The 27,310-nt window shown below is 56.3% G+C and overlaps 1 protein-coding gene across 8 annotated transcripts in view; it reads left to right on the top strand.

Annotated features, from left to right (window-relative positions):
* JAKMIP1 (janus kinase and microtubule interacting protein 1) overlaps nucleotides 1-27,310 on the top strand; it is a 137,043-nt gene that overhangs the window by 17,965 nt on the left and 91,768 nt on the right. For 6 of the 8 annotated variants that reach the window (XM_045474613.1, XM_045474606.1, XM_045474609.1 and 3 more), the window contains exon 2: nucleotides 14,770-14,888. The exons of the other annotated variants lie outside the window; for them this stretch is intronic. The gene's annotated coding sequence lies outside the window, so the exon portion shown is untranslated. The remainder of the gene's footprint in view (nucleotides 1-14,769; nucleotides 14,889-27,310) is intronic. 8 annotated transcript variants of the gene reach the window in all.

The following is a 27,310-nucleotide window of genomic DNA, read 5'->3' as shown; positions in this document are numbered from 1 at the left end:
ACGGTACTAACTCCTGGGGATAGAAAGCAAACCGACACACTTCCTTGGGCAGCTGGGAAGGGGCCTCAGAGGCAGACGGACGTGGGTTCGAGTCCTGACTCTGCCACTCACACGCTGCGAAGACGGGGCAAGTGAGTTCACCTCTTTGAGCCTCAGTTTCCTCATCTGCCAAACGGGGATGACCCTGTTACGTGTTTCACAGGTTTTGAGGCTGGGTTGAGATGGGCACGCCCAGCACGTTGCCTGGCCGCGAGTGGGCTCTTAGAAAGGGCCGATCTTGTCTTAGTTGCTGCTTGGGGCTGGGGGCAGCAGTGATGTTCTGAGAGACCCAGGCCCCCTGACCTGGGGCCGCCCCCGGGCCACTTCCTTTCCTTTGCTCTCCACCTGGCAGAATGGGCAGGGTCACTGCAGAGGAGATGCCTGTGTCTGAGGGCGAGAGAGGCCTGGTTTCCTGTGGGCTTGTGGCTTTGTCCTACTGATGGCACCTGCAGGGGTTTCTGGCATGCCTAGGAGCAGGTGGTGGGGGCTTGGGGGAGGGTCCTCCGTGGGCTGGGCTTCCTGTCCGGGTGTGTTCAGTCCGCCTCTCGGCCGTTGGGTGTACCGAGTGCCCCCCAGGCGGGTCCCCTATGTGCCTCTGTGGGCCTCTCCAGCACTGTGCAGGAGGGTGGGACGTGGCAGAGCCTTCCAGCAGTCACAGGAGGTGAGCCGTGGGGCCTCAGGAGGCCACCTTGCCCTCACCCACGCACAGGGGGCCTTGTGGGCGGGCTCAGTGAGGGCCGCCTGGGAGGCTGAGGTTTGGGCAGCGGGTCCTTCCAAAAGCAGCAGCGTCACGTGGACCACCCCCCCCCCCCGCCCGCAAGATTTCATTGCTTAAAAAAAAAAAAAACCGGGGGCGCCTGGGTGACTCAGTGGGTTACGCCTCTGACTCTTGGTTTCAGCTCAGGTCACGCTCTCACCGTTTCGTGCGTTCTAGCCCCACATGGGGCTCAGCGCCTACAGCATGGAGCCTGCCTGAGATTCCTCTGTCTCTGCCACGCCCCCACTAGCGCCGTGTCTGCCTCTCTCTCAAAATGTGTAAATAACAACTTAGAAAAAAAAGAAAAAAACCCCACATTCGATAAGCACCATCCTTTTTTTCTTCCCGCTCGTTTGTGCGTGTTTTAGATTTTACTGGAGTCGCGCTGTGCCAACTTGGTAACCCGGCCTTTTCTTTGACTTTATTTTTTTTTAAGTTTATTTATTGATTTTGAGAGAGAGCACAAGTGAGTGGGGGAGGGGCAGAGAGAGAGAGAGAGACAGAGAGAGAGAGAGAATCTCAGGGAGGCTTCACGCTGTCAGCACACAGCCTAATGCAGGGTTCAAAACATGATCTCAAACTGTGAGATCGTGACCTGAGCCGAAGTTAAGAGTCAGATGCTCAACCGACTGAGCCACCGAGGTGCTCCTGGGCCTTCTTTTTAAACATCACAGCCCCCGGGCCGAAGGCTTCCCGGCTTCTCGCTGCGCTGGCCTTGGATGCTGGGCATCCCCAGGGTTGGGGGCGGGACTGTTGGTGCGGACAGGAAGCGGAAGGGGAGGAGTCAGCTCGGCTTATCCAGGTGGTGGCCGGAAGTGAGGCAAAGCGGAAGTGGGGGCGGGGTTGGGGCTGAGGAGTGAGGGTGAGCCTCGGCCCCCCGGAGGCCAGGTGATCCTTGCCGTGAGGAGGCCTGGCAGGGGTGGGGAGGAGAGGGCCGGCCGGCAGCGCCGGGGGCTCGGAGGCACGAGGGAGCTAGGTGCTTCCCAGGCGCGGCCAGGATGGTGGCCCCGACGTGGGTGGTGGCCCTGATGTTCCAGGGGAGGCAGCCGTCGTTGTTCCCCGGGTCGGGCTGCGGAAGGGGTTGCTTCGCGTCAGAGCCTGCAGTGGTTGTCCGAACTCACTTAATCCATGCCACAGCCTCAGGAGGCAGGAGCGCCTCTGGCTCAGGTGGCAGGACTGGATGCACGTCCTACAGGCAGTAAGGGACGGAGCCATCAGTCAAGTCCAGGCTTTCTGGGGAGGCATCGTGGTGATCATGGAGGGCTTCCTGGACCAGGTGGTGCTGTGGCTCATAAAGCTTCACCAAGCCCCGTGTGACACCAGGGTATAGGCAGAGTGTGGGACGGGCAGTGAAGAGTCGGGGTTCCTTGGGGATTAGACACCCCCACCCTCGGCCCCCTGTCCCATCTGTACAATGGGGAGATGGGACCAGATGGCCTTTTGAAGTGTCCCTTCCGAGTCTGGAGCTCACTTCTCCACGTCAATGTTTGCTAAATATTTTTCCCTTTAGGAAGCCTGTCGTCTGACTGCCAACGCCCCCTCTCTCCCCACGCTCCCTTTGTGGTTTCAGGGTTGTCAGTGGGTGCCCCGGCGGCGATCACTATTCATGACCACAAGGGCTGGAAAGACTCTTATCTCTTTCCGGCCACCCAGGCTGCGGATGCGGCTAGAAGGTTCACCCTGTAGGCGGTGCCATGAAGCAGGCCCCGGAGCCGGACAGAGCTGCGTTCAACCCCCTGCTTTTCCTGCGTGTTCCACGGAAACCTGGGCCCATCAGTCCACCTCCGAGAGCCTCAGTTTCCCCATTTGTAAACTGGGAGGTATTGTCTCCCAGCCCTTAATTTCCTCGGCCCCGCTCCCCATCCCGAGTGGGTCAGGGTGACGTGGAACAGTCATGCTTCTCATTTTCTGCCAAAAGCCAGTCCGACAGCAAGAGTAATAAGGAGCCGGGCCAGTGTTTGGAGAGGTACAAAAATAGGTCCCCATGTACACCACCACTGCATTCCAGCTTTAGGAATTCTTCCCTGTCCCCTGCACTTGGGCCGTAGGTCCTGTCTGGTTCTGCCTCCCAAGATGTCTTTATCCATTGCTTACCTCTGTCCTCTTCTCCCGTCACGAGATGAGGACACAGCCTCAGCACTGTCTCTGCCTCTGGGGGTAGGGGTGGGGGGGCTCCAGGCAGCCCTCCATGTGGACCCTGGGCAACTGATCTGAAATGCATAGGTGTCCAACGTTTTCCTCCCTGGCATAAACCTCTCCATGGCTCCCTGCCGGGCTCGGGGTCACGTTCCAGCTCTTTAGGGATTTATCGTCCTCCCTCCCTCCCACCAGGTGTTCATTCACGCCAGGGCAGAACTGCCTTGTTCATCTCTCTATCTTTATGTTTTTCACATTTATTCATTTTTGAAAGGCAGAGAGAGACAGAGCGCGAATGGGGGAGGGGCAGCGAGAGAGGGAGACACAGACTCCGAAGCAGGCTCCAGGCTCTGAGCGGTCAGCACAGAGCCTGACGCGGGGCTCGAACTCACAAGCCATGAGATTGTGACCTGAGCTGAAGTCGGACACTCAACTGACTGAGCCTCCCGGGCACCCCTCATCTCTGTATCTTTAGTGCCTAGGAAAGTATCTGGTGCTTAGTAGCTTCTCAGTGGTAATAAATGGTAACGAGGCCGTTTGTTGTGTGTGGAGGAGGGAGGGCACCTCATCCACTATGAGGCATGTCAGTGGTCGTTCCGTGCATGTCAGTATCACCATCTCTTGCGTGGATGAGGAAACTGAGGTTCAGAGAAGATAGGGGTCTCGACGGGATTCAAAATGATCATTAAGTAAATATACGCGTACCCTTTAAGCATCTGTTACTCTAATCGGAAAGCAAAAGTCTGAGCCCTGAATCTAGAGTCTTTCTAGGTTCAGAGAGAGCCAAGGATCGACAGGCACGCGGCAGGGGCGGGCCGGGTATGGTCTCGGGCAGCGTCCGTCTGCCTGGACCTGCCTCGCGCCAGCCACTCTGGGTGAGTCCTCAGCTGAAATCAGGCCACCAGCATTATCACCCGTGCGTAGCGATTCCCCGATGCAATGACAGTGAGATGCGCGTGGGACTCTTTATCCCTTATATCTGCTGATTTCTAGTCCTTACCATTTTCCCACCCTCAACATAAAACTGTTTCAAAGTGAAGGTCTCGCGAAAAGATTCCCACCACCCTCCAAACCACTGTCAGTGTTCTTTCCGGCCTCGTCCGGAGGTGGCGTGGATGGAGAAAGATGAGTGTCGATGAAACATTTTGCTTTCTACGTAGAATGAAGGGAGCTTGCTTGGTTGTGCCCTGGTTCTCTCACTCCTGAGCTGAGTGACCTTGGGCAAGTTCCTCAACCTCTCTGAACCTCCGTGGCCTCAGCCGTCCCCTAGAGGATTCACCCACCCGCCGGGGTTGCTGTTCTCTGAGGTTGGTTTGGTGGGCGAGGAGGGCTTGAGCCAATCTGCAGTAAAGGGAGAGGGGAGGCAGGGAGCAGACGAGGAGGGGCCTCATCTAGGCCCAGAAGTGTGGTTTTCACTCTGAGGGCAGTAGGGAGCCCACGGTGTGAATATATTTCGCTGTTCTCTAACTCTTCGAGAAGTAGTAATGGCCAGGATCCAGGGACCCTGAATCAGGACTCTGCATGGTTCAGGGTGACCGTGGATGAGGGGAAGGTGGGTGGGGGGGGGGGCTGCATGGGGTGGGGCAGAGGGTGAGGAGGTGGCCAGTGGGGACACACTGTAGAGGGAGGCAAGAGAAACCAGCCCTCTGCAGGGAGATGGGTGTCGTGGTCTCGTTGGGAGTCAAAGGGGTCGGAATGGAGACAAGGGTTTGGGCCACCAGCGGCTGGGGCTTTGCGTTTCTGGGAGCCCTTTCAAGAGAGCCTGGGGGGTAGGCTGGGTGCACACTGCACTTGCCCCTGGGGCCCTCGGGGAGGCGCTGCGGGCCTGTTGATGGGACACTGAGGCCCACGCAGCTGTGTGACGTCTCCAGAGTGACTCAGCAGGTTGAGAGCTCTGAGCCCCGGGTCCCTGCTTTTCTGCACTGTGGCCCGACTGGTCTCCTCTGCCAGCTCCCAAGGACAGAGGGGACTCCACAGTCAGGCGTGAGGGCGTGTGGCTTGTGTTTTCTCAGACCAGGAGCCAACGACCAGGGTCCGGCGTCAGCTGAAGATTCGTAATCCTCCCCCTCTGTGCCCAGAACCCCTTCCGGCTGCTCTGCCCTATTGTCAGAGGTTCTTCTTTACCCGATGATGCTTATTAATCTCGATTACCGTCATGTTTTCCTTTTCTACTTGGTTAACTCGGGGAAGCTTGTCTCTGGTCCCGAGTACATGTGACAAGGACACGGCTGCGTTTTGCGGACAGCTTCTCTCAATAAGCGCTCTGAGACTTGGGTCAAGAAAATCATCATTTTGCTACAGAGCCATTCTTGTGACAACCGGTGACGTTTGAATATGAGATGTATGAGTGATAACGTTTCCTGGGCTTGTTCGCCGTGTTGTGATTTCGTAACGTCCTTGGTCTAAAGGGGTGAAAACCACAGCATTTTAGGGCGAGATGCTGTGATGTCTGCAGTTGGCTTTCAAATTGGTCTTAAAGATAAACGTATGAGAAACACGTATCTTGATCTGTAGATAGCGCAGATGTGGAAAAACATGAACCAACAGTGAGTCTCGATGAAGGTATAAGGGGTTCATTGTACTCTTCTTGGAACTTGTCTGTAGTTTTGCAACTTTGAAAAAGAAAGCATTTTTAAAAGGGCTGCTGGGTTGGGGGGTGTCTCGAGTATCTCGGGGTCCGCCCGTCGGCCCTCTGCTCCCCGCCCTGTCCTGGTCTCTGTCGATTTGAGACCGAGGGAGCTGCCTGCCCCACAGTTCAATTCTAGGCAGCCCGTTGGGGTCCGGCTTTGAAAGAGCGGCAGACGCTTTTGACAAGATGTACTCCTTCCTCTATAGAGAAGTCACTACATTTCTAGAATCTTTCGTTGGGGACCAACTTCCCTTCAGGTTTTCATTTCTCCCCTCAAAATTTTCTTTTAAATTTTGATTGCCTTCTAAAATGACCGAGGTCGCATTTGTTGTCGTGATGATCCAAACAGAGAAGAGGATAAAGAAATTAATAGGTCCCTGTTTTTCCCATCGCCCGTGGGGTGGTTAGACCCTCTTGAACTCTGTCCTGTGCTCTTGGGAACACGTACAAACACCCACAGGCATCCAGTGGAGCTTGACGTCTTGTCATTTTTATCCTTTGTTAACCTGGCTGGCCAGCCGGCTCCCGACTTCTCCTTGAAGATGCAGCTTGGGGGTCATCTCCTCCAGGAAGCCCCCCAGGCTCTCCGTGCTGACCTCATCCTTTGCAGTCATCCGAATCTGAGCTGCCTCCCCTGCCAGGTCTTGGGTAACCCGAGGGCAGCCGCTGTTTCCCTTTCGCTGTCTGCACTTGAGCTGGGAGCCCAGGAGACGCACCGTCAGTGTTTGTGGAGCCAGCAAACGGGCAGGGGAGGCAGGGGAGGCATCCTGAGCGAGGAAGCCGCCTGAGCTGAGCCTTGCAGGTGAGAGAAGCTTTCTCATTCAAAACATTCCCCCTAGCCCCCGGGGGAAGAGAGTGCCAGGGCCCTGCGTGCGTGTCTGGGGACAGAAGGTCACTTTAGGGAATGTGGACACTGCCTCCCTGGGGCTACCCATGCCCTGGCTGATTCTTTCCTGGCACAAATGCCCTCTGTGGGTTGGGCCGATGGGGTGGCTATGAGCTACCGAAGGGCTGGGCCGGGGCTGGGTCCTCTCTTCTTCCCAGGGCTTAGTAGGGCCTGGTTTGCTGGGGGGGGGGGGGGGGGGGGGAGGGGGGGGGCGGGTGGCTCTTGGGGGCAACAGGAAGAAGCAGAGGCCAGGGCTGGAGCAGCCCAGGCTTTAGATGTGGGCCTGGCCTGGGTCTCTCTTGCTCTCTCTCTCCACCATCCTGCCTCCTTCCTCATTAGGGGCGCTGTTTTCCACAGCCGGGCTTTGTCAATGTCTGCAACGCATCTGATCGATGCCAGGGACCGGGTCACTGCCAGCTCGAGGAGGCTGAGAGTGGAGTGAGGGTGGAGAACCCAGTGGCAGTGTCGACCAAAGCATCCCTCGCTCTGAGAAGCTCTCCCGAGCTCGCCCCCCACTTCAGGCCGGAGGGACCGGCTGGCCTGATGGTGGGCTTGTAGACCTTAGGGCATCGGGCCACCGTCTCCAAGGACTTCCGTTGCAGGAAGCGAGTGGGGCCGGGAATCCCCACGTGGTGCCGTGCGGGTTGTGTTCCGGGAGAGGAGTCAGTGTCGTTTGGGGAAATCGTGGAGGAGTGAGGAATTCTACTCTTCTGTTAGTGGTTGACTGCTCACGGAAATGTCCTTACCGCTTGCCTATGACGTGTCTACATAGCTTTGCAAAGATATCCCCCTCACTGGTTTCGAATTCAGCGCTCTCCCCGCCGAACGGAGGCATGAGCGGAGCGGAAAGTGACTCGGAACGTCGGGGCTCGCCGCCTTCCCGGGTTGTGTGCCAAGCCCTGTGCGGGGAGGTGGAGTTTGGAGGTGAGAATGCACGGTCCTGCCCTCAGGGAGCAGCTGGCCTAGGTGATTTTGGAGGTTGAAACACGCGTATCCAGGACCTGCAAAGGTTCCGCTTCCGTCGTCCCACCCCTGTCTCTAGTTTGCACGTATGTCCTGGGCATTAGGTTCCGAACAAATGCTGAAGCAAATTGAGATGGCTTATGTGACGGCAGGCCCTCTGTCCTCCCTCTCTCTCGGCTTGTCTGCCGTTCCACCGAAACTGGCATTCTTTGCTGCTGGGACCGTACTGTGAATATCTGGCGATAAGGGAGGTGGCGGTGATGGTGGCAGTGAATGTGTGGGTGGCAGGGGCGGTGGCGGGAGCGATGACTGCACGAAAACTGGAAATTCCAGGCACATAGTGGGCATTCTTAGAATCGCTCGAGCCCTCACAGCAACCAATGACTCGTAACTGTCACGGCCCATTTTCCAGGTGAGACCCCCGAGTCAAAGGGCCACCCTGTCAGTGCCCGGTAGAGGAAGATTCGAAGCCTGATAGACTAGTTTTTTTTTTTTTTTAATATGAAACCAGGAATACCCAAGTGTGGAAATGCACATTCGGGGGCCCCCAACCCATTGGATCAGCACTGCCGGGCAGGGGTCCGCTCAGGGAAATTCAGGGCACTGGTAGGGTGTTCTCACTCTTTAATGGGCCCCAGTCCTCTGGGGACCTCGTTTAAACATGCAGGCTCTGGTTCAGCGGGTTTGGGTGGGGCCCGAGACGTATCTTCACAGGAGCCCGCTGATGCAGACCGGGCTGGCGCTCCGGGCGGCCAGGCTCTCGGCGACAGGTCCTCACGCCCCGGATGGCTTAGCGTCACACGGCGGGCCGGCTGACACGGACTGCGGGCACCCACCCCAGAGTGTGGGATTTAGTAGGCCTGGGGCGGATCTGAAATCTGGCAGCCCCAGTGAGCTCGGTGGTGAGGCGGGGACTCCTGGCACGGAGACCACACAGGGCCCTAAACCAGAGATTTCTGCTTTGACGGCACGTCGGAATCAACTTCGAAACCGCGGAGACCCGGACCCCACACTGAAGTCCTGAGTCAGGGGGACTGAGCGGAGCCCAGACATTCTGGATCATTCTCGTGTACACCCCCGGTCGAGGCCCCCACCACCGCGCCGGAGTTTTTCTTTTTACGCTGGCTGCCTAGGTGCCCGGAGAGGTGACAGTATGAGTCAGGCCCACCGCCAGAAAGATCTGATCGGTGGCCAGGTGGCGCCAGGCGATGGCACGAAGAAGAGGTTCTCCGGGTGTTGCCGGGGGGCGGCGGGGTTGAGATCAGCTTCTTGGACCGAGTGCTGGCCCCTCTTGGGTCCCCTGGGCTGCCAGACCCGGGCCCTGGGGAACGGGCTCTGGTTCCGAGCCTCCCCTTCCTGCCCGGGGTGGGGGAGGCGCCTTGCAGTCGGAGGTCTACACGGACTCTGCTTCTGCTGCCCCCCTGCTGGGCCGTGTGACCTTCGGCGACTCGGTTCCTCTCTCTGGAGCTCTTTCTTCTCTGTAAAATGGGAGAAATAAATGATCTGCGCCAAGGAGTTCCTTGAGAAATAACATTGCTCAGTGCCCGACACCCCGGAGTCAGTCAAGATCAGTTCTTGTGTACGTCCGGGTAGGGTAGGTTGTCACGTACGGCAGCTGGTGGACATCGGTGGCAGGAGAGTCCCCAGGGGTCTGCAGGGGCTGGGCTCCGTGAGCCTCCTCAGCTCTCCAGGTGTTCCGATGCACAGCAGTTAGAGCACCGCTGATGTTGCTGTGATGACCTGATGGCTGGGGAACCTGATCATTGGTGGTTATTGTTAGCCAGTAGCCAGGAAGGACGCCCAGATGTCATAGGTTTATGAATTAGTGTTTTTATTTTCTTTGGGGGAGTACCCACGAGTGGAATTTCTAGATTGCATGGTACTTCTATTTTTAATTAAAAAAAAAAATTTTTTTTTTAACATTTATTTTTGAGAGACAGAGAGAGCATGAGTGAGGGAGGGGCAGAGAGAGAGGGAGACACAGAGTCCGAAGCAGGCTCCAGGCTCCCAGCTGTCAGCACAGAGCCCGACGCGGGGCTCGAACCCACGAACGGTGAGATCTTGACCTGAGCCGAAGTCGGCCGCTTAACCCACGGAGCCACCCGGGGGCCCCTCTATTTTTAAGTTTTTGAGGAACCGCCACACTGTTTGCCACAGTGGCTGACAGTCTGCCTTCCCACGAGGGTTCCTTTTTCTCCACATCCTCACCAGCACCTGTTGTTTCTTGCGTTTTTGATTTTAGCCGTTTTGGCGGGTGTACGGTGGTACCTTACTGTGGTTTTGATTTCCATTTTCCTGATGACGGGTGATGTTGAGCGTCTTTTCCTGCGTCTGTTAGCCATCTGGACGGGTTCTTTGCCTATTTTAACATGAACTCGTTTGTCTTTTTATTGTTGAATTGTAAGGTCTCTTTATTCTAGATGTAGGCCCTTCATTGGGTACATTGCTCCCATCCTGTGGGTTGTATTTCCATTCGTTTATGCTGTCTGCATCCGTTTTGTAACCTGCCATAACAGCCGTAGGTTGGGGGACCGTTGCCTTAGCCGCCACCAGAGTCCTACTGGCCCTGACGAAATAGGACTTGGTGGAGGATGGGGAGGTGGGGGCAGAGGTGAGGAAGGAGACAGAGGCCCGGGCCGGTCCGGGCCAGAGCAAGACAGTGGGGACAGAGAGACTCAGCAGCTAGCCCCGGCAGGACTTGGGGCCTGTCAGGTGTAAGAGGGAGGGAAGGGGGTCTCACAGGTCTCTAGGACCTGGGTGATTGACTGGGGAGGGTGGCTCTTTGCCGAGCCAGGTCTCATCCCAGGGAGGAGGGGCAGGTTTGGAGCAAGACGGATTCCAAGAATTCTATTAACAGCAGCCGTCACTGCGTGCGGCCCGTGGGCCAGGCCCTTTTCTAAGTGCTGGGCGTGGACATCCAGACCCTGAGTGGTAGAGACTGTTGTTGCAGACAAGGAAACTGAGGCACGGGGAGGGTAAGAAATTTGCCCAAGGCGCTCAGCTGGCGTGGGGAGCTCAGAGCGTGTGCTTTTAGCCTCCAGTCTCCACTGCTGCTTAGATGTAAGCCGTCTGCTAGACCAACCTTGCCTGTTGGCTGGGTTGCACACGTGGTATCTGTCGTGGCTGAATGGTGGCCTCCAAAAGAAATGTGCGCGTCCTTACTCTTGGAGCCTGTGAATGTTACTCTATGCACCAAAAGAACGAGTATTACCTTACATGGCAGAAGATGTGAATAAGAATTTGGGGAGGGGGGGGAGCTTATCCTGAATTATGTGGGTGGGTCCTAAATCCAGTGACAAGTGTTCTTATAGGAGTGAGGCAGGAAATGTGACGCAGGAGAAGGCAGCGTGAAACTGGGGTAGAGGCTCCACGAGCCGCCGGGAGCTGGAAGAGGCAGGGAGGGAGTCTTCCCGAAACCCCCCGGGGGAGTGAGGCCTTGCTGAGCCCGTGATTTCTGCCCCATGATCTGAATTTGGGCTTTGACCTCCAGAACTATCTGAACTCTGCAGGATCCAGGCCTCCGGCTCTCAGGGGCACGGCCGTTTCTTTCCACTGAAAGCCCTGCAGAGCCTGAAGCTGGGTTTGATCACGAGGCAACAGAGCGGAATGTTCCAGCGCGTCTCACGTCCGGGGCCGTGGCCTCACCCGGTCACGGTGGAGCTGGTGTGGATATGCTGCTTTGTGGGTGGCGGGAGGGCAGAGCGGTGAGCAGCTTTGCAGGCGCGGAGGGGCACGGGCTCGCTCCCACACGGTGACCGCTGGTCCCCACAGATGTGCCACCGTCCCGTTGCAGCCCCACAGCCCCTCCCGAAACTCGGCCTGGACTGCGTCCACTGGCCCATCGGGTCGTGAGCGGTGCTGATGGCGAGGGACCCGGGCTTTGGGATCAGACACGCTTGGGTCCCACGCCCAGCTCCTAGCTGCGCGACTTGGGGCAAGTGTCGGCCCCTCTGAGCCACTCTTCTCCCCTTGACGGTGGGGGTACTGGTGACAAGGTAAATGCCGCCCCCTTAGCCGGTGGCCGTGACGGCGGCAGAGCCGATGGATGGGATGAGACGGCGGCTTTCCCACCGCCGTGACTGCCTCATGCAAGTCAACCCCTTCCCTAAAGTGCAGTCCCATCTGCGTTTTGGGAATCAAAAAATGGGAACCTGCATCTGGAACGTGTGGAGAAGCCAGACCTCTGGTTTCACCCAGCCCCGCCTCTCGGCTCCCCAGGGACCTCAGCGGGAAAGACCAGGGCCAGGCTAACGCGGGTGGGGAGCTGCCCGGACCCCCGCCGACCTGACTGCGCGGGAGCAAGCCCGGCTGTGCTGCGGGGCTGTGTCCCGGCCCCCGGGGGGCCTTCCTGCAGCTAAGTCGCGTCCGTCACTTGTCAGACCGGCGGACCACACTAGTTCCCACCGCCCTCCAGGAAGACCAGGGCCAAGTTTGGTAGTGGCCCTCACGAGCCCCCCTGGTGACCTGCCCCCCGATCCGGCTGAGCTCCCAGCCTCCCGTCTGGGTCCGGCCTGCCCCATCCCAGGCCTGGCCGAGCCTCAACGTGGGGTCTGCCCGTGCAGACCGCTCCCCTTCCTGGCTCCTCCACCCCAGCAGGGAGGCACGGTGTCCCCACCGTGCCGACCAGACATGAGGGTGCGCCAGCGTGGCCTGTCCCTCGGCCCCCTGTGTCCCGTGCATCCCCCGTGCCCCTGGTGATCCTTCCTGCCCACCTGCCCGCCATGTGGGCTCCTTGCTTTCCCCTGGTGCGCCAGCTCCCTCTGCCTGGAGTGTTCCATTCCTTTCCACTGGGTCGGCCCTTTCTCCTCCTTCAGAACTCCGCTCAGCATCATTTCTTGCTCAAAGTCTTTGGGGAACCTCCGTGTCCAGGACAGTTTGCCCCCTCCCCCCCCCCCCCCCCCCCCCAGTGGCCGGTTTCCTTTCTTGCAGAGCACCTGTCCGGGGTTCGGCATCTGCTCAGCTGTAGGTGTGTTGGACTAGCGTTTGCTCCTCCCACTCGAGGGGGATGCCTGCATGTTCCTTCTGGACGCTAGATTCCCAGTACCCCCGGGGCCTGCGTGGAGGAGGTGGCCAGAGGGCGTTCTCCCACCGGATGGCGGGAGAAATCGGGGGGCATAGGCATGGTTCCTCCAAACAGCTGCCTTCTCTTACTCCTTTGGGCTCTAAAACTGTGCTCTGATTGATGCCCCCCACGCCACCCCATGCCCGGACCCCCCACCCCGGCCGGCTCCTGTTGGTGCTGAATCTCAGGCCACGGTCTCCAGGACTTTCCCTGAAGCTCGGGCCCCCACGGGACTGTGGGATTCCTTGGCAGAGCTCGACACCCTCTTTTTCTACCCGGTGGTCTTCCCTATTGGACTGACGCCTTCACAGAGGCGGGGAGGGACCCACCCGCACGTGTGCTCAGAGCAGATGCTCACGGGGCATGTGGGACACCAACAAGTTGGACCCCATAGGTGTTAATCATGACCCTGAGCATCACGTGCTGCGCTGGGCCCTGGGGGAACCGCCGTGAACACGCCAGGCCACGTCCCTGCCCTCCTAGAGCTCGTCTGCCAGTGGGAGAGATGGGTCACCCACACAGACAAACATGTGACACGGGAAGTGGTGCTGAGACCTAGAACTATGTTAAAGGGAGTCCAGAGAAGCCTGAGGGGACTGAGGGAGGAAGCTGTGCAGGCATTTGGGCAAAGAGTGGTCCAGAGAGAGACAGGTAACAAGTGCAAAGGCCCTGTGGTTGGCCCTGCGCTTGGTCGGTTGAGGGACAGCAGGAGGCCAGTGTTGCTGGAGCAGGGGCCGAGGGAGGGAGGCTGTGAGGTCTGGGGGGTGTTGGGGGGGATACACGATAGAGGACCTCACCAGTGTTTGATGGCAACGAAGCTGTCTCACCAGAGCCCACGCCTTTCCTTCCCAGGGCCCTGCGCCGTCAGCCTGCCAGTCTGGGGGGTGCATCCTCTTGCCTGGAAGGCATGTCAACTCCCCTCCCAGACCTCCCTGCTTGATCCCTTACTGCCTCGGGCGCCCTGTTTGTAAAGTGACAGTGGTATCAGTGTCGGCTGAGAGGGGGGATTGAGTAGGATGGGGCCGTCACGCTCTAGCGTGGTGCCTACGCATGGCGACGATTCGGCGGTCCTGAGCAAGTAAGATCATCACCTTATGGACTAAATGTGACCGTAATCATCAGGGGAGAGAGTGTCTGGGCTGGAAGGCTGGGGTCAGCGATGTCAAAGTCCACTTAATGGTCAAAGAAGTTAAATTACGAAGCGTGGGCTCAATCTGGCAACGTGGCGGTCAAGGGAGGGTGAGTGGAGGTCAGGGTGAGGGGTGAGTGGAGGCCAGTGGAGGTGACGCCACACTGCAGAGAAGTGGGGAGGCCATCCGGACGACAGATGGAGACAGCCCCGAACGACTGTGGACAAGCAGAGAGAGGCAGAGGTTAGGGGGATTGGGCGCAGGGAGGCTCGGTTTTGTTTTAATGGGGGTGACCTGAGTACGACAAGTGGATGGTGAGGCGCCCTTGGAGGGAGGACGGCGTGGGAGGTTTGGGGAAAGGTGGGAAGGAGAGGGGGCCAGGGCCAGGGAGAAGAAGGGAGTATTGCTTTGGGGGTTCAGGCTTGAGGATGATGGTGTCTGGTTCCCAGTTCAGCTTTCTTCTGCATCCGCGAGATGGAAACGCCACTTTCTTCTCTCTCCTGAACGTTCTGTGCTATTTTTCCCAGCTGCTTTTGATTCAGGCATAAATAACCACCTTCTAGTTTTGTGCACGGATTGCTTACCGCTATTACGTTGGAAAGCGTTGTTTTTTTTTTTTTTTTAGCACTTAGCCACTATCCAGTGCTTTGGGGGACCCTAAAAATCCCATCCGTGTGTTTTGGAACCGATGTGTGACTTGACCTCTCCCCTCTCCATTTCTTCCCGGTTTTCTTGGCCCAGACCTACCCTCTCCCATGTCCTCGGTTCTCTCCCTCCCCTGCCCTTGGTAGGAGCGGCCACCTTCTCTTTCCAAGAATTCTCTTGGTTCACACAGCCTCCTCCCCCTGCCCCCAAATGGAAATAGCTTTCCTGGCTTCCCCTGTTCCTTAGGGCTGTGATGTCAGCAGGTGTCTGTGTCCGTGTGGGGTTCCCCCCCCCCAGAAAGGGGATCTCACTGCTTGTGACTGGCTTTTCCCCACACGGCAGGTGTGACAGAAATTGTCCCCCAGCCTCCACGGTTTGGGCACTCTGCGCCTTAGTGAACTAACCAGTTCTCCGCCATCCCCGGTGTCGTGGACCATCCCCTTGTCCAATTACCCCCTTAGGACAGAGCCGAGAAGTGACGTTAGGGAGCCAAAAAGCGATCCATATTTAAAATTTTCACAGAAATTGTCAAACAGCACTCCAGAAAAAGTTGTGCCAACTTGTACCCACCGAGAGTGAATGAGAACAGCAGTTTGCCAGAGCCTTGCCAACAGTGAATGTTGCAGATCTCGGCTAATGTGGTAAGTGAGAATTCTTCTGGTCCCCGTTTCCGTCGGTTACATCTCGTGGTGTGTGTACCGGCCACGTGCCTTCTCCTCTTTGGGGAACCGTTTCTTCGTTATTCACACTAATCCCACGATTGGTGTGCTCTCAAAACACCTTTGATTTTTTTTTCTTTTTAATTTTTTTTTAATGTTTATTTATTTTTGAGAGCGGGAGAGAGCGCACGTGCACAAGCAGGGGAGGGTCAGAGAGAGGGAGACACAGACTCCGAAGCAGGCTCCAGGCTCCGAGCTGTCAGCACGGAGCCCGACGCGGGCTCGAACTCATGAATCACAAGATCGTGACCTGAGCCGAAGTCGGATGCTCAACCGACTGGGCCGCCCAAGCGCCCCCAGACCACTGTCATTTGTAGAGCCCTCCTAACCCATTAAATACATTCGCCTGTGGTCTGTGACATGCGACTAATGTTTTCTCCCCACCCGTGGTTTGACGCTCTTGCCCGTGATGCGATCTTTTCCTCTGTGGAGCTTCAACACAGGTGTCTTCTGTGGCCGCTTAGGCTTTTTGGTCTCCTTTGATGGTTGTTTCCCGGAGATTTCTTAGTTTTGTGGTTTCTTTGCGTTTATTTAGCACGTGACCCACCTGTAAGTTGTTTTGCTGTAAGGGTCTCAGTGGACGTCTGGTCTTACCTGTTCCCAAGCAGTTAGTCCTTTGCCCGGTGTGGCAGCAGGGGCTCAGCTGTTCTCTCTTGCCTTTCACGTGGGTCAAATCCCTGTCCGCCCTTGAATCTGTGTTTGGACTGTGTCTTCTGTCTCATCGATCTGCTGAGCAGCCCAGTTTTTCTCCCTCTGGAGAGAGACACGAACTTCCAGCTTGAAGTTTTCAGACCAGCTTTTGTTTCAAGCTGAAAAGATGAACTTCTTGGGGTGCCTGGGGGGGCCGAGTCGGTTAAGCATCTGACTCTTGGTTTCGGCTCAGGTCACGATCTCCTGGTTCGTGGGTTCGAGCCCCGCGTCAGGGTCCTCACGGACGGTGCGGAGCCTGCTTGGGATTCTCTCTCTCTCTGCTTCTCCCCTGCTCGCTTGCTCTGTCTCAAAATAAATAAGTAAACTTAAAGAATAAAATAAAAAGACTCCCTATCAGAAGTTGGCCGCTACCGTCTGGGAGGGGTGGCCCGGGGTAGGGGGGTGTTGATTGTCCTCCACTCCAGCCTTTCTGGAATGTCCTCGTCCCTGCTTTCCATTAGGTCACAGCCCACCCCTGGCTCCAAACCCTCATCTGTATTTGACCTACGGCCATTTGCTCGCCACCTCCCAGATGAATTCGCCAGGGGCTTCCGAAGCCACCAGCTCTGGTGCTGCGAAGCTTCGCGGCCCCGTGTTCCTCTGCAGCATTTCCGAGATCCCTGCCTGCAGGCCGGTGGGCAGGCAGACATCACCGCCCCACCGTCGTCCCGACGCTGGAAGGTTCTTGGCCTTCAAGTGCTTTGTGTTTGCAGTTGAGATCACTGGCGGGAAGCCGGAGCGTGCCGGGGAGCACACGGGGACGCCCGGAGCTCGTGCCGTGTGCTGGGCATCATCTGTCCGCAGCCCTGGCCCGTTCTTACCATCCTTGCTTTCCAGCCAGGGGACAGAGATGGAGAGGGCGGGAGGAGCCTGGACGGGGTCCCCGAAGCCAGCCTACGGCCGGGGCCCCGCCTTGTCGCACTCACTGTTCTCTATTGCTGTCGCCCCAGAACGCGGCCCAGAGAACCCTTCTGAACTTGTGCGAGCTTGGCCAGCTTTGTTGTTCGGGGGGCTGAAACGATCCTCAGCAGGAACGCTGCACCGGCCTCACGCCGCTGGTGTAAATGAAGACCTACGTTGCCGGGAGTAGCTCCCTTCCCCACCGTGCAGGCTCTGGCACCAGACAGAGGGCAGGTCTACCGCTCGGGGAATGGGAGCGCAGTCAGCCAGGGCCCCGTTTACACACAAGGAGGCTTCGGGGGGCTTGGGTGGCCCGGCCAGGGTAGCACAGGGGGACGGTGGCCGTGGATTCGGGCTTCACATCCCGTGTCTTCACTGCCGGCACCACTGGCTCATGAGAAGGTCAGGACAGGGTAGGGTTTAGTCAAAAAGGTGAGGTGTTCCGGCGGGAAGTCGGAGGGTTTCTCTGTCTCCACGTCACAGCTTCCTGAGTGTCGCTAATCCCCACCCCCCCCCCCCCCCCCCCCGTGTAGATGTTGCTGCTTTTAGAGAGTTTTCAGATGACTCTCATGTGGTTCTCAGAACAACCCTGGGTCGGGGGCCAGATTCCCATCCCCGGTCCCCTTCCGCAGATGAGAGTAACTCGCCCAGGGCGTTCGGCTCTCTTCTGACCCGTGGGACTAGTTACAGGAACCGCAGGGCCGTGGAGCATCAGCGAGCAGGTGCCGGTCCCCCGAGTGCTGGGAAGTCACAGCGGGACCGACAGCTGCTGTGGACAGACCACGTGCCCCGCTGAACATCCAGGGCCAGTGGGGTTGGAGGTACCCGGGTTCTGGCCCAGCACCGGCCTCTGGCCCATCCTGTGCCTCCGAGGAAAATGCTGTAGAAAAGCCCCTCCAGCCGATGCTGTCACAAGTGTCCAGGTGAAGACACGTAAACTGCCATTTGCATCAGACCTTGCATTCGTATCTCAGGAGCTAAGTGTGGGACGGCCAGGACCACTGGGGGCTGAAGCCAAAAGCTTAGAGCAGATGGCGTGGGATTAATTTTTGCAAATCATAAGAAAGGGGGTGCACGGCAATCTGTTAGCTGTGTCGGCATCTGATCTTGGTGTTTTAAATCAGAACCATGGACTCCGTTAGTTACCGTGTTCCATTAAATCTAAGATGCCATCGGTTGAGAGATGCGTCATTGTATTTATACCACCGAAGAAAGGGAGAAAAAGCAACAGTGACAGAGTCAGGCTGTAAGACATGTTGTCATTTCAGAGATGTTAGTGAAGAAACACACACCACGGGGCTGGGCAGTGCATCAGTGTCCCCTCGTTGACTTGCTGACAGACCACGGCCAAGGGCTGGCTTCGTGTGGGCACAGAGGGATGAGAGGATGCTCCCAGTCCCTGCGCCCCAAAAGCCCACGGACTGCTCAAAAATGTAGCTAATGCTAAACAGATTGGTGTCAGAAGTTTGCTGATTGATGGGTTCACGCAGCCACGGAATATTTCATGAGCACCTACTATGTGCCAGGCACTGTTCTAGGCGCTGAGGACCCCACGGCGGACAAAACTTCTCACCGAGCTCACTCCTTTCCAGGGCAATCCGTATGCATTCCCGGTAGCAATTCTCAAACACTGCCGTGCAGAAAAATTCACGTGCAAAAAATTTATGTTCTGATTGCCCGGCTTCTAGTCTTTGCTCTTTATCAGGTGTAGGATGAGACTCGGGGGTCTGCATTTTCCCCAGCACGCCAGGAGGTCCCAGGGCAGGAGGACTTCCAGCCAAAATGTGACAAACAGAGCTTCAATGTTAATGACTTCATAGTAGCCCATTGTATGAATGTCCTAGAATACATTTACTTGTTGGGGATTTAGCAGATATTTAGTTTGTTATTATTTTTTTTTCGATCTTCCTATTGTAAATGACACACCTGTGAATGTCCCTGCCACTGAATACTACTCGCGTACCTCCTCCGTGGTTTCGTTAGGGTCAGTTGGGCAGGGATACTTGGGCTGAGTTTTTAAGGGTGAGGTAGGAGTTCGCTGTGGTTCTCCCCACCACCACATGTGGCCCTGGAGCCTGACTGCCTGGGTTCATTCCCCACTTATTAGCGGGGGACTTTTGGGCAAGTTCTTTGCCTTGCCCCAGTGTTTTCTCATCCCTCAAATGGGACAGTCATAGTACCGACTTTTTAGGGCTACCATAAGGAGTGAATGAACCACACTGGTGGACCCAGCTGTGCACGCCGTGGCCGTGGTGGGGTGGTTGCCGATTTGGCATATGGCAGGCGGAGCAGGGAGAACCGTTTGCACGGTGCCCACATCCACAGCTCGGGCGTGGCCGTGGCTCTGTGGACGGAAGCTCTGGATGTGCTTTGCCACGCGTGTAGGAGCTGATGCCGGATGATGGACCTCACGTCGCAAATCCACGCCCAGCCCGTCACCCATGCTGCCCCTGGGAACACCTTTCTACCACATTGGTCTGGATGTGTCCCTCTGCTCACATCCCCTCCCTCACATCCTGCTGCCTGGACACGACCCGTAAAGCCCTTGGCGCACGGGGGAAGGAAGGAGAGCCCTTAGGACTTGGTTTCGGCCTTCTCTGATACCACCCCACCCCCACGTGCCGCTGTGTGACAAGAGTCTCGTGGGAGGTGATGGCAGAACTCGGCCCCCGACCCCGCTCGGCTTTTGAGGAGTGAATAGGAGTTTTCCAGGTGGAGGAGGAAGGGAGGGCTGTCCCAGCTGATGAGCTGGCGTGTGCACAGGTACAGAGGTGTGTTTGGGGTGACGTCAGTGGGTCACGGCCAGGTGTGGGGTCATGGTTGGGGTGGGGCTACTAATGAGGGTGCCCATGGGCTGCAGAGGCGGGCCCAGCATCGTCGGGCTCTTGAAAGCCGCCCTGGACTTCCTCGTGTCTCAGCTCTTCGGCTGTGCCTCTTTCTAGGCTGAAACGCGCCCCCACTCGTTTCCTAGCTTTTTAAAGGACCGTAGACATCTGACAAATTCTTGCCCCATTGCTAAGGGCGCAGAAGGCTTCCCTTCATTATTTCGTTTGCCTTGGAACTGGGACTTGGAAGGCAACCAGTCTTTCTTTACACGCTTTGTGGTAAATCCCTTCTGGGAAACCAAATGCGACATCTCAGAAGGCTTCTCTTGCAGAAGGTTTGACGGGAATGAAAATAACTTAGCGGGCTAAGACTAAGACGCGGCTCCCGGGATGTGGCCTCTGGTCGTCTTCTGCGTCCACCTGGCTTGCTCTTTGCTTGGCCTCCAGAGTGGTGTCCATGCACCGTATTGATCAGCTCTGCAGAGCGTAAGCTGGCTGCCTCCCGCCAGGGGAGGCGGGTCTCAGGAGGGGAGAGTTGGAAAAATGGGCCTTGAATCATCACTGTGGTTCAGCCGCCAGTAAGCCCCTGCTGTATGCAGGCATCAGGCTAGACCGGACCCGGGCTGGAATCCAGACTTCCCCAGGAATCCAGACTTCCTCAGGGAGTGGTCATTTCTCCGGGGGCCGTGTGGCTCTGTGATGCGGGAGAAGGGTTTGGGTGGCACGGGGACAGATGTGTTTTATTTTGATAGTATTTCAGTGTGTGTTAGAGAAAATATAGCACATTAAGTCTGTGTGTGTGTGTGTGTGTGTGTGTGTGTGTGTGTGTGTGTACGTACATGGGCTGAAATAGTCCATACTTCTTAAAAACATTATTTATTTAAATTCAAGTTAGCTAACATACAGTGTGGTCTTCGTTCCAGGAGTAGAACATAGCGATTCATCACTTCCATAAAGCACCCAGGGCTCATCCCGAAAAGCGCCCTCCTTAATGCCCACCACCCATGTAACCCAACCCCCACCCACCTCCCCTCCAGCCACCCTCCGTTGATTCTCTGGATTGAAGAGTCCCTTATGGTTTGCCTCCCTCTCTGTTTTTCTCTTCTTTTTCCTTCCCTTCCCCTGTGTGCATCTGCTGAGTTTCTCAAATTCCACATAGGAGTGAAATCATGTATCTGTCTTTCTCTGACTGAGTTATTTCGCTTAGCATAATACCCTCCAGTTGCATCCACGTTGTATGTATGATTTTAAAAGTCAGCGATTATAAGAAGAATATTAGGCAAATGAAGGTAAGTTGCAGAGGGGCCGTGAAGGAACTTTCTTGGGGTTGCCCAAGATGTTCTTGATCACAGTGGCTAAAACTCTTTGACTTGTAACTTCAAGTGTAAACCACACCACAGTAAAGTTGATTTTGAAAAAGTAAATATGGGTCATGTGTGTTTTACGCAGAAGCCACAGCAGCCGCACCTGCGTGACTGAGGGTTGGAGACCCCCGTCTGGGCCAAACGCACCTCACTTTTCCAAAGGCACACCGGAGGCCCAGAGAGGCGGGTGCCACACAGGTGTTGTGCCAGGGGCAGGATGGGTGGGGTGGGGCCCTTCGTGGAGGCCTTGGCCGGCTTCACTGCCCGGTGTGGAGGGAGGTGGCCGTGATGGATGGGCGTGGGTGTGGCTTGTGGCAGATGACAGGCTGCCCTTGCATGGGCGGGCAGGTGGCATGGGTCTGCTCAGGTTGCTAAGGGATGCCCACTTCTGTGAGGAGGTCCTGCAGGAGGGAGCTTTTCTGTCCTTCTCCCCTGCCTGCCTTCCTTCCTTCCTTCCATCCTTCCTTCCTTCCTTCCTTCCTTCCTTCCTTCACAGTTTTTTTTAATGTTTATTTATTTTAGAGAGAGAGAGAGAGAGAGAGACAGAGCGTGAGCAGGGGAGGGGCAGAGAGAGAGGGAGACACAGTATCGGAAGCAGGCTCCAGGCTCCGAGCCGTCAGCACAGAGCCTGTCGCGGGGCTCGAACTCATGAACCGAATGACCTGAGCCAAAATCGGACACTCAACCAACTGAGCCACCCAGGCACCCCAGGAGGGAAGTTTTCTAAGTTTCAAGACCAAAGAACTCGAGTTTCCCTTTGGGGGTTATAGAGTCCTCTGCACGCTCCCAGGTATCAGCTTCCAGTGTTCCATTTTTTTCTCTTTTAGACACTGCCAGTGTCGTGAGGGCTGACGCCCACTCCCCCCCGGGGCCAGGTCTTGTCGTGGCTCCTCAGCAGGTGGGCAGCGACCCCTGGGGTGGGGGTGGGGGTGTGGGGATCAGGGGCTGCGGGCTTAGACCTCCTGTCTTCCCCTTAGAGGCCTGGGTGGGTCAGGGCAGTTCACCAGCATCGCCGCGGGGCGCCCTGGCCAGGAGTCACAGACGCTTGGCTTTTTGGCTCCATTTAGGGACTGGCTGTTGGTTAGGCTGTTGTATTCCTGGTTGATTCGTGGCCTCCCTCCCTCCCTCCTTCTCTGCCTCAGTGGTTAACAGTGCATCGGGCACAGTGGTGCGGACCAGCGGCGGTTACCAAGTAATCCTACTGACATGAGCGAATGTTTTGTCACCGTGTATCCTGTGCCTAGCACTGGGCGAACTGGTTTTACTTCTGTGGCCTCGTTTGCTTCTCAGGGCAACACTGGAACGGAGGTGTGTTGTTTGAGGACGGATGGTCCCCGAGCTTGCTGAATTCTCACCTGCTCCAGCGCAGAAACAGTGTCTTTTGTTGGGAGACACTGAGTGTCTTGCTGGGAAGGAGGAGCCTAAGGGCCAGGTGTGGACGTGTCCTCCGTGGTCTCTTCCTCCTGTCCTGGTCCTCGGAAGCTGATTTTAGAGACCCGTGTTGCACAGGTGTTTCTGTTTTTGTTTTGGTTTTGGTTGGTTTTTGAAAAGATTTTGCTTCCTACCAGCAGCATCAGGCACTTTTCTGGGGCCCAGATGGAGGCTGCGGGGTTTCAGGGAGGAGGCCAGACAGACGCGGAGGCAGGCATTGCCACTCCGAGGGCTATTCATCAAGATCAGGAGGCCGCTGAGGGCCGGGAATGCGACGTCAGAGCTGGGAGCAGAAGCACGTGTCTATTCCTGGATGCAGAAACCACTCTGTTCAGCAAGCAGGGCCGTGTCCCTGCTGCGTCAGGCCCTGGGTAGGGCCCTGGGGACACAGAGGTGGATGAGCCATAGACACTGCCCTTGCAGTTCACGGCACAGTAGGAAAGGATTCGGGTAGATGGAGCTCTGAAGGGGTGGGGGCTGCTTCCCAGTCCGTGATCTTGGGCGGGTCCCACTGTCCCCTTCTCTGAAATGGGGGTTGGGACGGGGACAGTAACAGCATCAATTTCAAAGGCATGGAGCTCCGACCGGGAGCTGCCCCCCCTTGCTCGGTCTCTCTGACCTGGTGGAATGTTCTATGCTGTAGGGAAGCAGGGATGCTGGCCTACTACCTGTCTCATTCGCCCTCCCTCCCGCAGCATGTCTGTTGAAAGAATGAACGTGACGTTGACCTTGGAGGATTTGGGGTTTAGGCGGGTGGAGGCTTGGGAAGAAGGGCGGTGTCGTGGGCAGGCAGAGGTGCAGAGGAGGGCAGGCCAGAGGCATGGGCAGGGAGGACGGGCTCCTGGGGGGAGGGCTGGGCTGGGCTACAGATCCTAGCTGCCAGTGGGATACCTTGCTGAGGCGCTGAGGCCAGCTTTTGAGCACCGGGTAAGAAGGGTCTGCTCTGTGCTGGTGGGGAGGCAAGCAACGTGGGCCCTGGCCCCCTTCCCAAGGAGCTTATGGCCTGGATGGGAGAGGAGGACCCCACGGGTACAATGAGAACTTGATATAACTGGGACTTTGTGAGCAGATGTACATACTGAATTCAAGTCAGGTTTTTTTCCCCCCCAATTTTCTACTCTTTGGGAGCTAAATGACACGGACCTTCCTTCCACTTTGGGCACGTGTGGGACAGACACGCTGGGGTTTGGGGTCGGGCCTGGTTTTAGGTCCTGGTCTCAGCACTTCTTACCAGGGCGGCCTTGGGCCCCGACTCCTGATTTCGCTGAAACCCTGCCTTCCCGTCTGTAACGCGTGAGAGTCCTTCTTCATCGGTGAGACTTGAGGGTCAAGTGTGAGGGTCTGCCCAGAACTGGGCCGGGACAGAGTGCCTGCTCACTGTTGGGTCGTTTCTTCGTCGGAGGAAGGGCTATAAAATTGGTGTGTGTGTGTGTGTGTGTGTGTGTGTGTGTGTGTGTGTGTGTGTGTAGGGGTAGGCTGTAAATTACTTTGTGTTTTCTTTTCTGAACCCCTCGAATTTTTTCCTTGATGAGCATTTTATTTTATTTTTCTTGAAGACTGTAACTTATGAGGAACAGACCTGACTAGGCCATCTGCTCGGTTGGGTCTTTGCTTCTGCAAATTGGCCCTGTGCCCTCAGTGGCAAGTTTGGGACTCGTGAGCAGGCCCCACGCCTTGGCAGACACATGCCATGTGCTGCTTTAAAGCCGTGAAACGTCCCGGGCAGCCAGGAAGAAGGGAGACTCTTGGACCCTGGTTCCTTTGCAAAGCCTTTTGCCCCATCAACGTGAGCCTCAGGCTGTCAGTCCTGACCAGCCCTCCAGCCCCAGGACCTTGGATAAAATCCAGCCAGGGTGCAAACCCCCAGCCCGCTGTTTTCTGGGTGCGTGTATTCGGGGCCTGCTGTGTAGCCTCCTGGAACCCCCCCCCCTCCCCCCGCCTCCTGCAAACCTAAAAGCACCCTGTGACGCCATCCAGTTACCCGCATCAGAAACCTGGGCGTCTTCCTGCCTTCTTGCCCTGTCCCCTCATCCAGGCCCGGGCCCTGACCAGGAACTCCCCTGTCTCCTTCCACGTGTCTGTGGAGGGAAATTCACCCAGTGAAGAAAAGTGAGTGCTTACTATGAGCCAGGCCTCAGGATGGATGCTGTGGAAAATCCACAGATAAAGCCCCAGCCTCCTGGACTTGACATTCGGAGCGGATGGTGGGGGCTATGTTGGGCGGGTGCGGGAGAGCCGCGATGGACAAGTGGAAAATACGTGAGAAATTTAAGTGCGCGTTTGCCGCAGCTCCTGGAGGTCCGGTCTCCCAGCACCTGCTTGGCCCCAGGATATGCTGGCCAAGGGAGCTGGGTGCAAGAAGGGAAGACGTTGGCTCTGCCATCTTGAAAGGGCAGACTCGCCCTCCGTGGAGTCCGAGCGGTGTCTGGGTTACTGCGAGGGGCCGTGGAGAAAAGGAATGTTTGCATGTACTTCCTGGAGTCCGGAAGCTGAGACCTGAAACCCTCATTTGCTTAGGAAGAAACAAATGCAAAATGGCGCCACGCCTCTGCCCAGGGAAGATCTGCTGGGTGTGAGCCAGCCTTTGAGACTGGCCGTCCTTCGTCCACCTGGAGCCTCTCACCAGGAAATGCGGTTGCCCTGCTCTTGGCCTGAAAGAGAGGCACCAAATCATTGCGCTCTAGCTTGGCGTTCAGCGTGGGGCTCTAGAGTTTACTCAGCGGCGTCCACATCACCCAACCCACTGCTTTTCCAGAAAGCTGTCCTACAATGGGAATCACGCCCAATCTTCATTTGGTCCCTCACTATTCTCTGGGCACCTACCTAGGACCAGGCTCTGGGGGAGGTCCAAGCACAAAGTTGACTAGACCGGGTTCTTGCTTCCAAGGATGGGGTCTTCAGAGGAGGTGAGCTCTGGGTGGGGGGCAGGGACTTCTGTCTGTGTTTCTGTCTCCGTGTCCGGCCGAGCAACGGCTCGGCGAATCCTTGTTGCACGAACGATGCTTGGGTGAGATGAATGAGTGATTGGATGGGAACAAGTCAGAAGGTGATGCCAGCCCAGAGTGGCCAGGGTGGCCAGGGCAGAGGGGAACACAGGAGCCATGGGTGCCCTGATGCAGATTACAGAAGCCTCTGGGGGAGGCTTATGAGCTGAGGAGGAGAATATCCACACGGCATCCGGTCCCCCTGGCAGAGGGAGGCACGGGGGCGAACATTCGGAGAGCTGAAGGGGGCGGGGTTGTGTGTGGGGGACTTTAGAGGAAGAGGAGGCAGATGGGAGGCTGGTGGGCTTGGGCTGGACCCTGAGTGGGGGGACCACCTGAAGCCATTTCGGCGGAGGAGTGACATGACGGGGCCCCCAGAAGACCTCGTGGAAGACGGTTGGGGCCAGTGGGGCCTGGGAAGCAGACAAGGCCGCACCTCCGAGCCCAGGCTTCCCCCGCTGTTAATTCGCCAGGGTGTTGCCCAGACATTGGTGTTTCCGGTGTTTCGGCCCAAACACGTTCTCTGCGGACGGCCAGTTGATGTTTCTTTGTTACCTGTCGACGTGCACTTTTAAAACTAAACAGCTTTGTGTTAGCCCCCTTAGATGATTTAAGGGCCCCGCAAGTGACTGGGTTTTTAAGAGTTGGTCTCTTCCGATATCTATGCCATTAACTTGAAGGAGGCAGAGAAGTTTCTTGTGTCATTTCCTCCTCTCAAGCGTGTGTTGGTCAAGAACCCAGACCTGCGTTCCAGTCCTGTTCCATTACCTACCAGCTCTGTGACCCGGGGGGCAGTGTCCCCAGCTGTTAACAAGGGAGACGAAAGGTACAGGAGATAACTGCCCTGCCTGTTAGAGATGGCGGCGTCTGACCTGAGGGTGTCAGTGCCCAGTGTCGTCTCTTCGATTAAACTTTCTAATTAAAGTTGGCCGCAGGGAAAAGGGTTCCTAGTAATCGAAGCTCATTCCCTTCACGGTTATTGGACTTTCATGTGCACAGGGGGCACCCGGGTCAGTGGAGTGCGCTGTGTGACCTTGCCCAAGTCACTCAACCTCTCTGAGCCTCAGTTTCTAGTTTCTTAGCCTGTGAACTAGGGACCATAATCATTTCCATCTCACTGGGTATCGGGACAGATCAGAGAACTCCAAAGCTAAGAATTGACCTGGAGTTTTCTGACTCCTGGTTTTGTATCCTCAACCCAATTCATCTGAAATGGTGCTTTCAAGATAATACCTTATGCGTCCTTTTAGGCCTGCTATTTAGGGGGATCCTTAAAAACAAATAATGTACAGGAGTTAGTGCACACATTTCTTTGGTAAGTTTTGAAACGTTAAGGTATGCCATATTTGAGGATGAGTTCAGCGGGGCTGGCCTCCCCCAATGAGCTGTGTCTGGAAGGAAGCATAGCCCGGGGTAGGTTGTGTCTTTCAGGCAGGTAAAGTGGGAGAAGATACTAGAGAAGCTTCACATCTGTTACTAGCAGATGTTCTCGACCCTGGCACCTGCATGTTGGAATCACCTTGAATCACCTTGTCTGTTTTGGAAAAATACCCATGTCTGTGTCCGCGCCCCCCCCACCCCCCCCCCCCCCCCCCCCCCCCCGATCAGTGTTGTCTGAACTACATCTGGGTGTTTTCCTAGTTTTGATTTTTCATTATTGATACAGAAATACAATTAATTTTTGTATACGAATCTTGTATCCTGCCACCTTGCTGAATTCGTCTATTAGTTTTAATAGTTTTGGGTTTCTTGGTTTTTATAGATTCCTTAGGGTTTTCTGTACACAAGATCCTGGGAGCTGCAAATAGAGATAGTTTGACTTTTTCCTTTCCAATCTGGATACTTCTATCGCTTTTTTTCTAGCCTACGTTTTCCGGATAAACCTGTAGTCCGATGTTGAATAGAAGCAGTGAGAATAGACATCCTCGCCTAGTTTCTGCTCTTAGAGGGAAAGCTTTCAGGCTTTCCCCGTTGAGTGTGATGTTGGCTGTGGGGTTCTGCAGATGCCCTTTATTGGGTCGAGGAAGTTTCCTTCTGTTCCTAGTTTGTTGACTGTTTTCATCATGACAGGTAGTCGATTGCATCGTATGCCTTTTCTCATCTGTTGAGATGATCATGATGAGGTTTTTGTCCTTTATCCTATTTTTTTA

The sequence above is a fragment of the Leopardus geoffroyi genome, chromosome B1 (genome assembly GCF_018350155.1).
Source record: "Leopardus geoffroyi isolate Oge1 chromosome B1, O.geoffroyi_Oge1_pat1.0, whole genome shotgun sequence".
Classification (NCBI taxonomy): domain Eukaryota; kingdom Metazoa; phylum Chordata; class Mammalia; order Carnivora; family Felidae; genus Leopardus; species Leopardus geoffroyi.
This window is presented reverse-complemented; position numbering and strand designations above follow the sequence as displayed.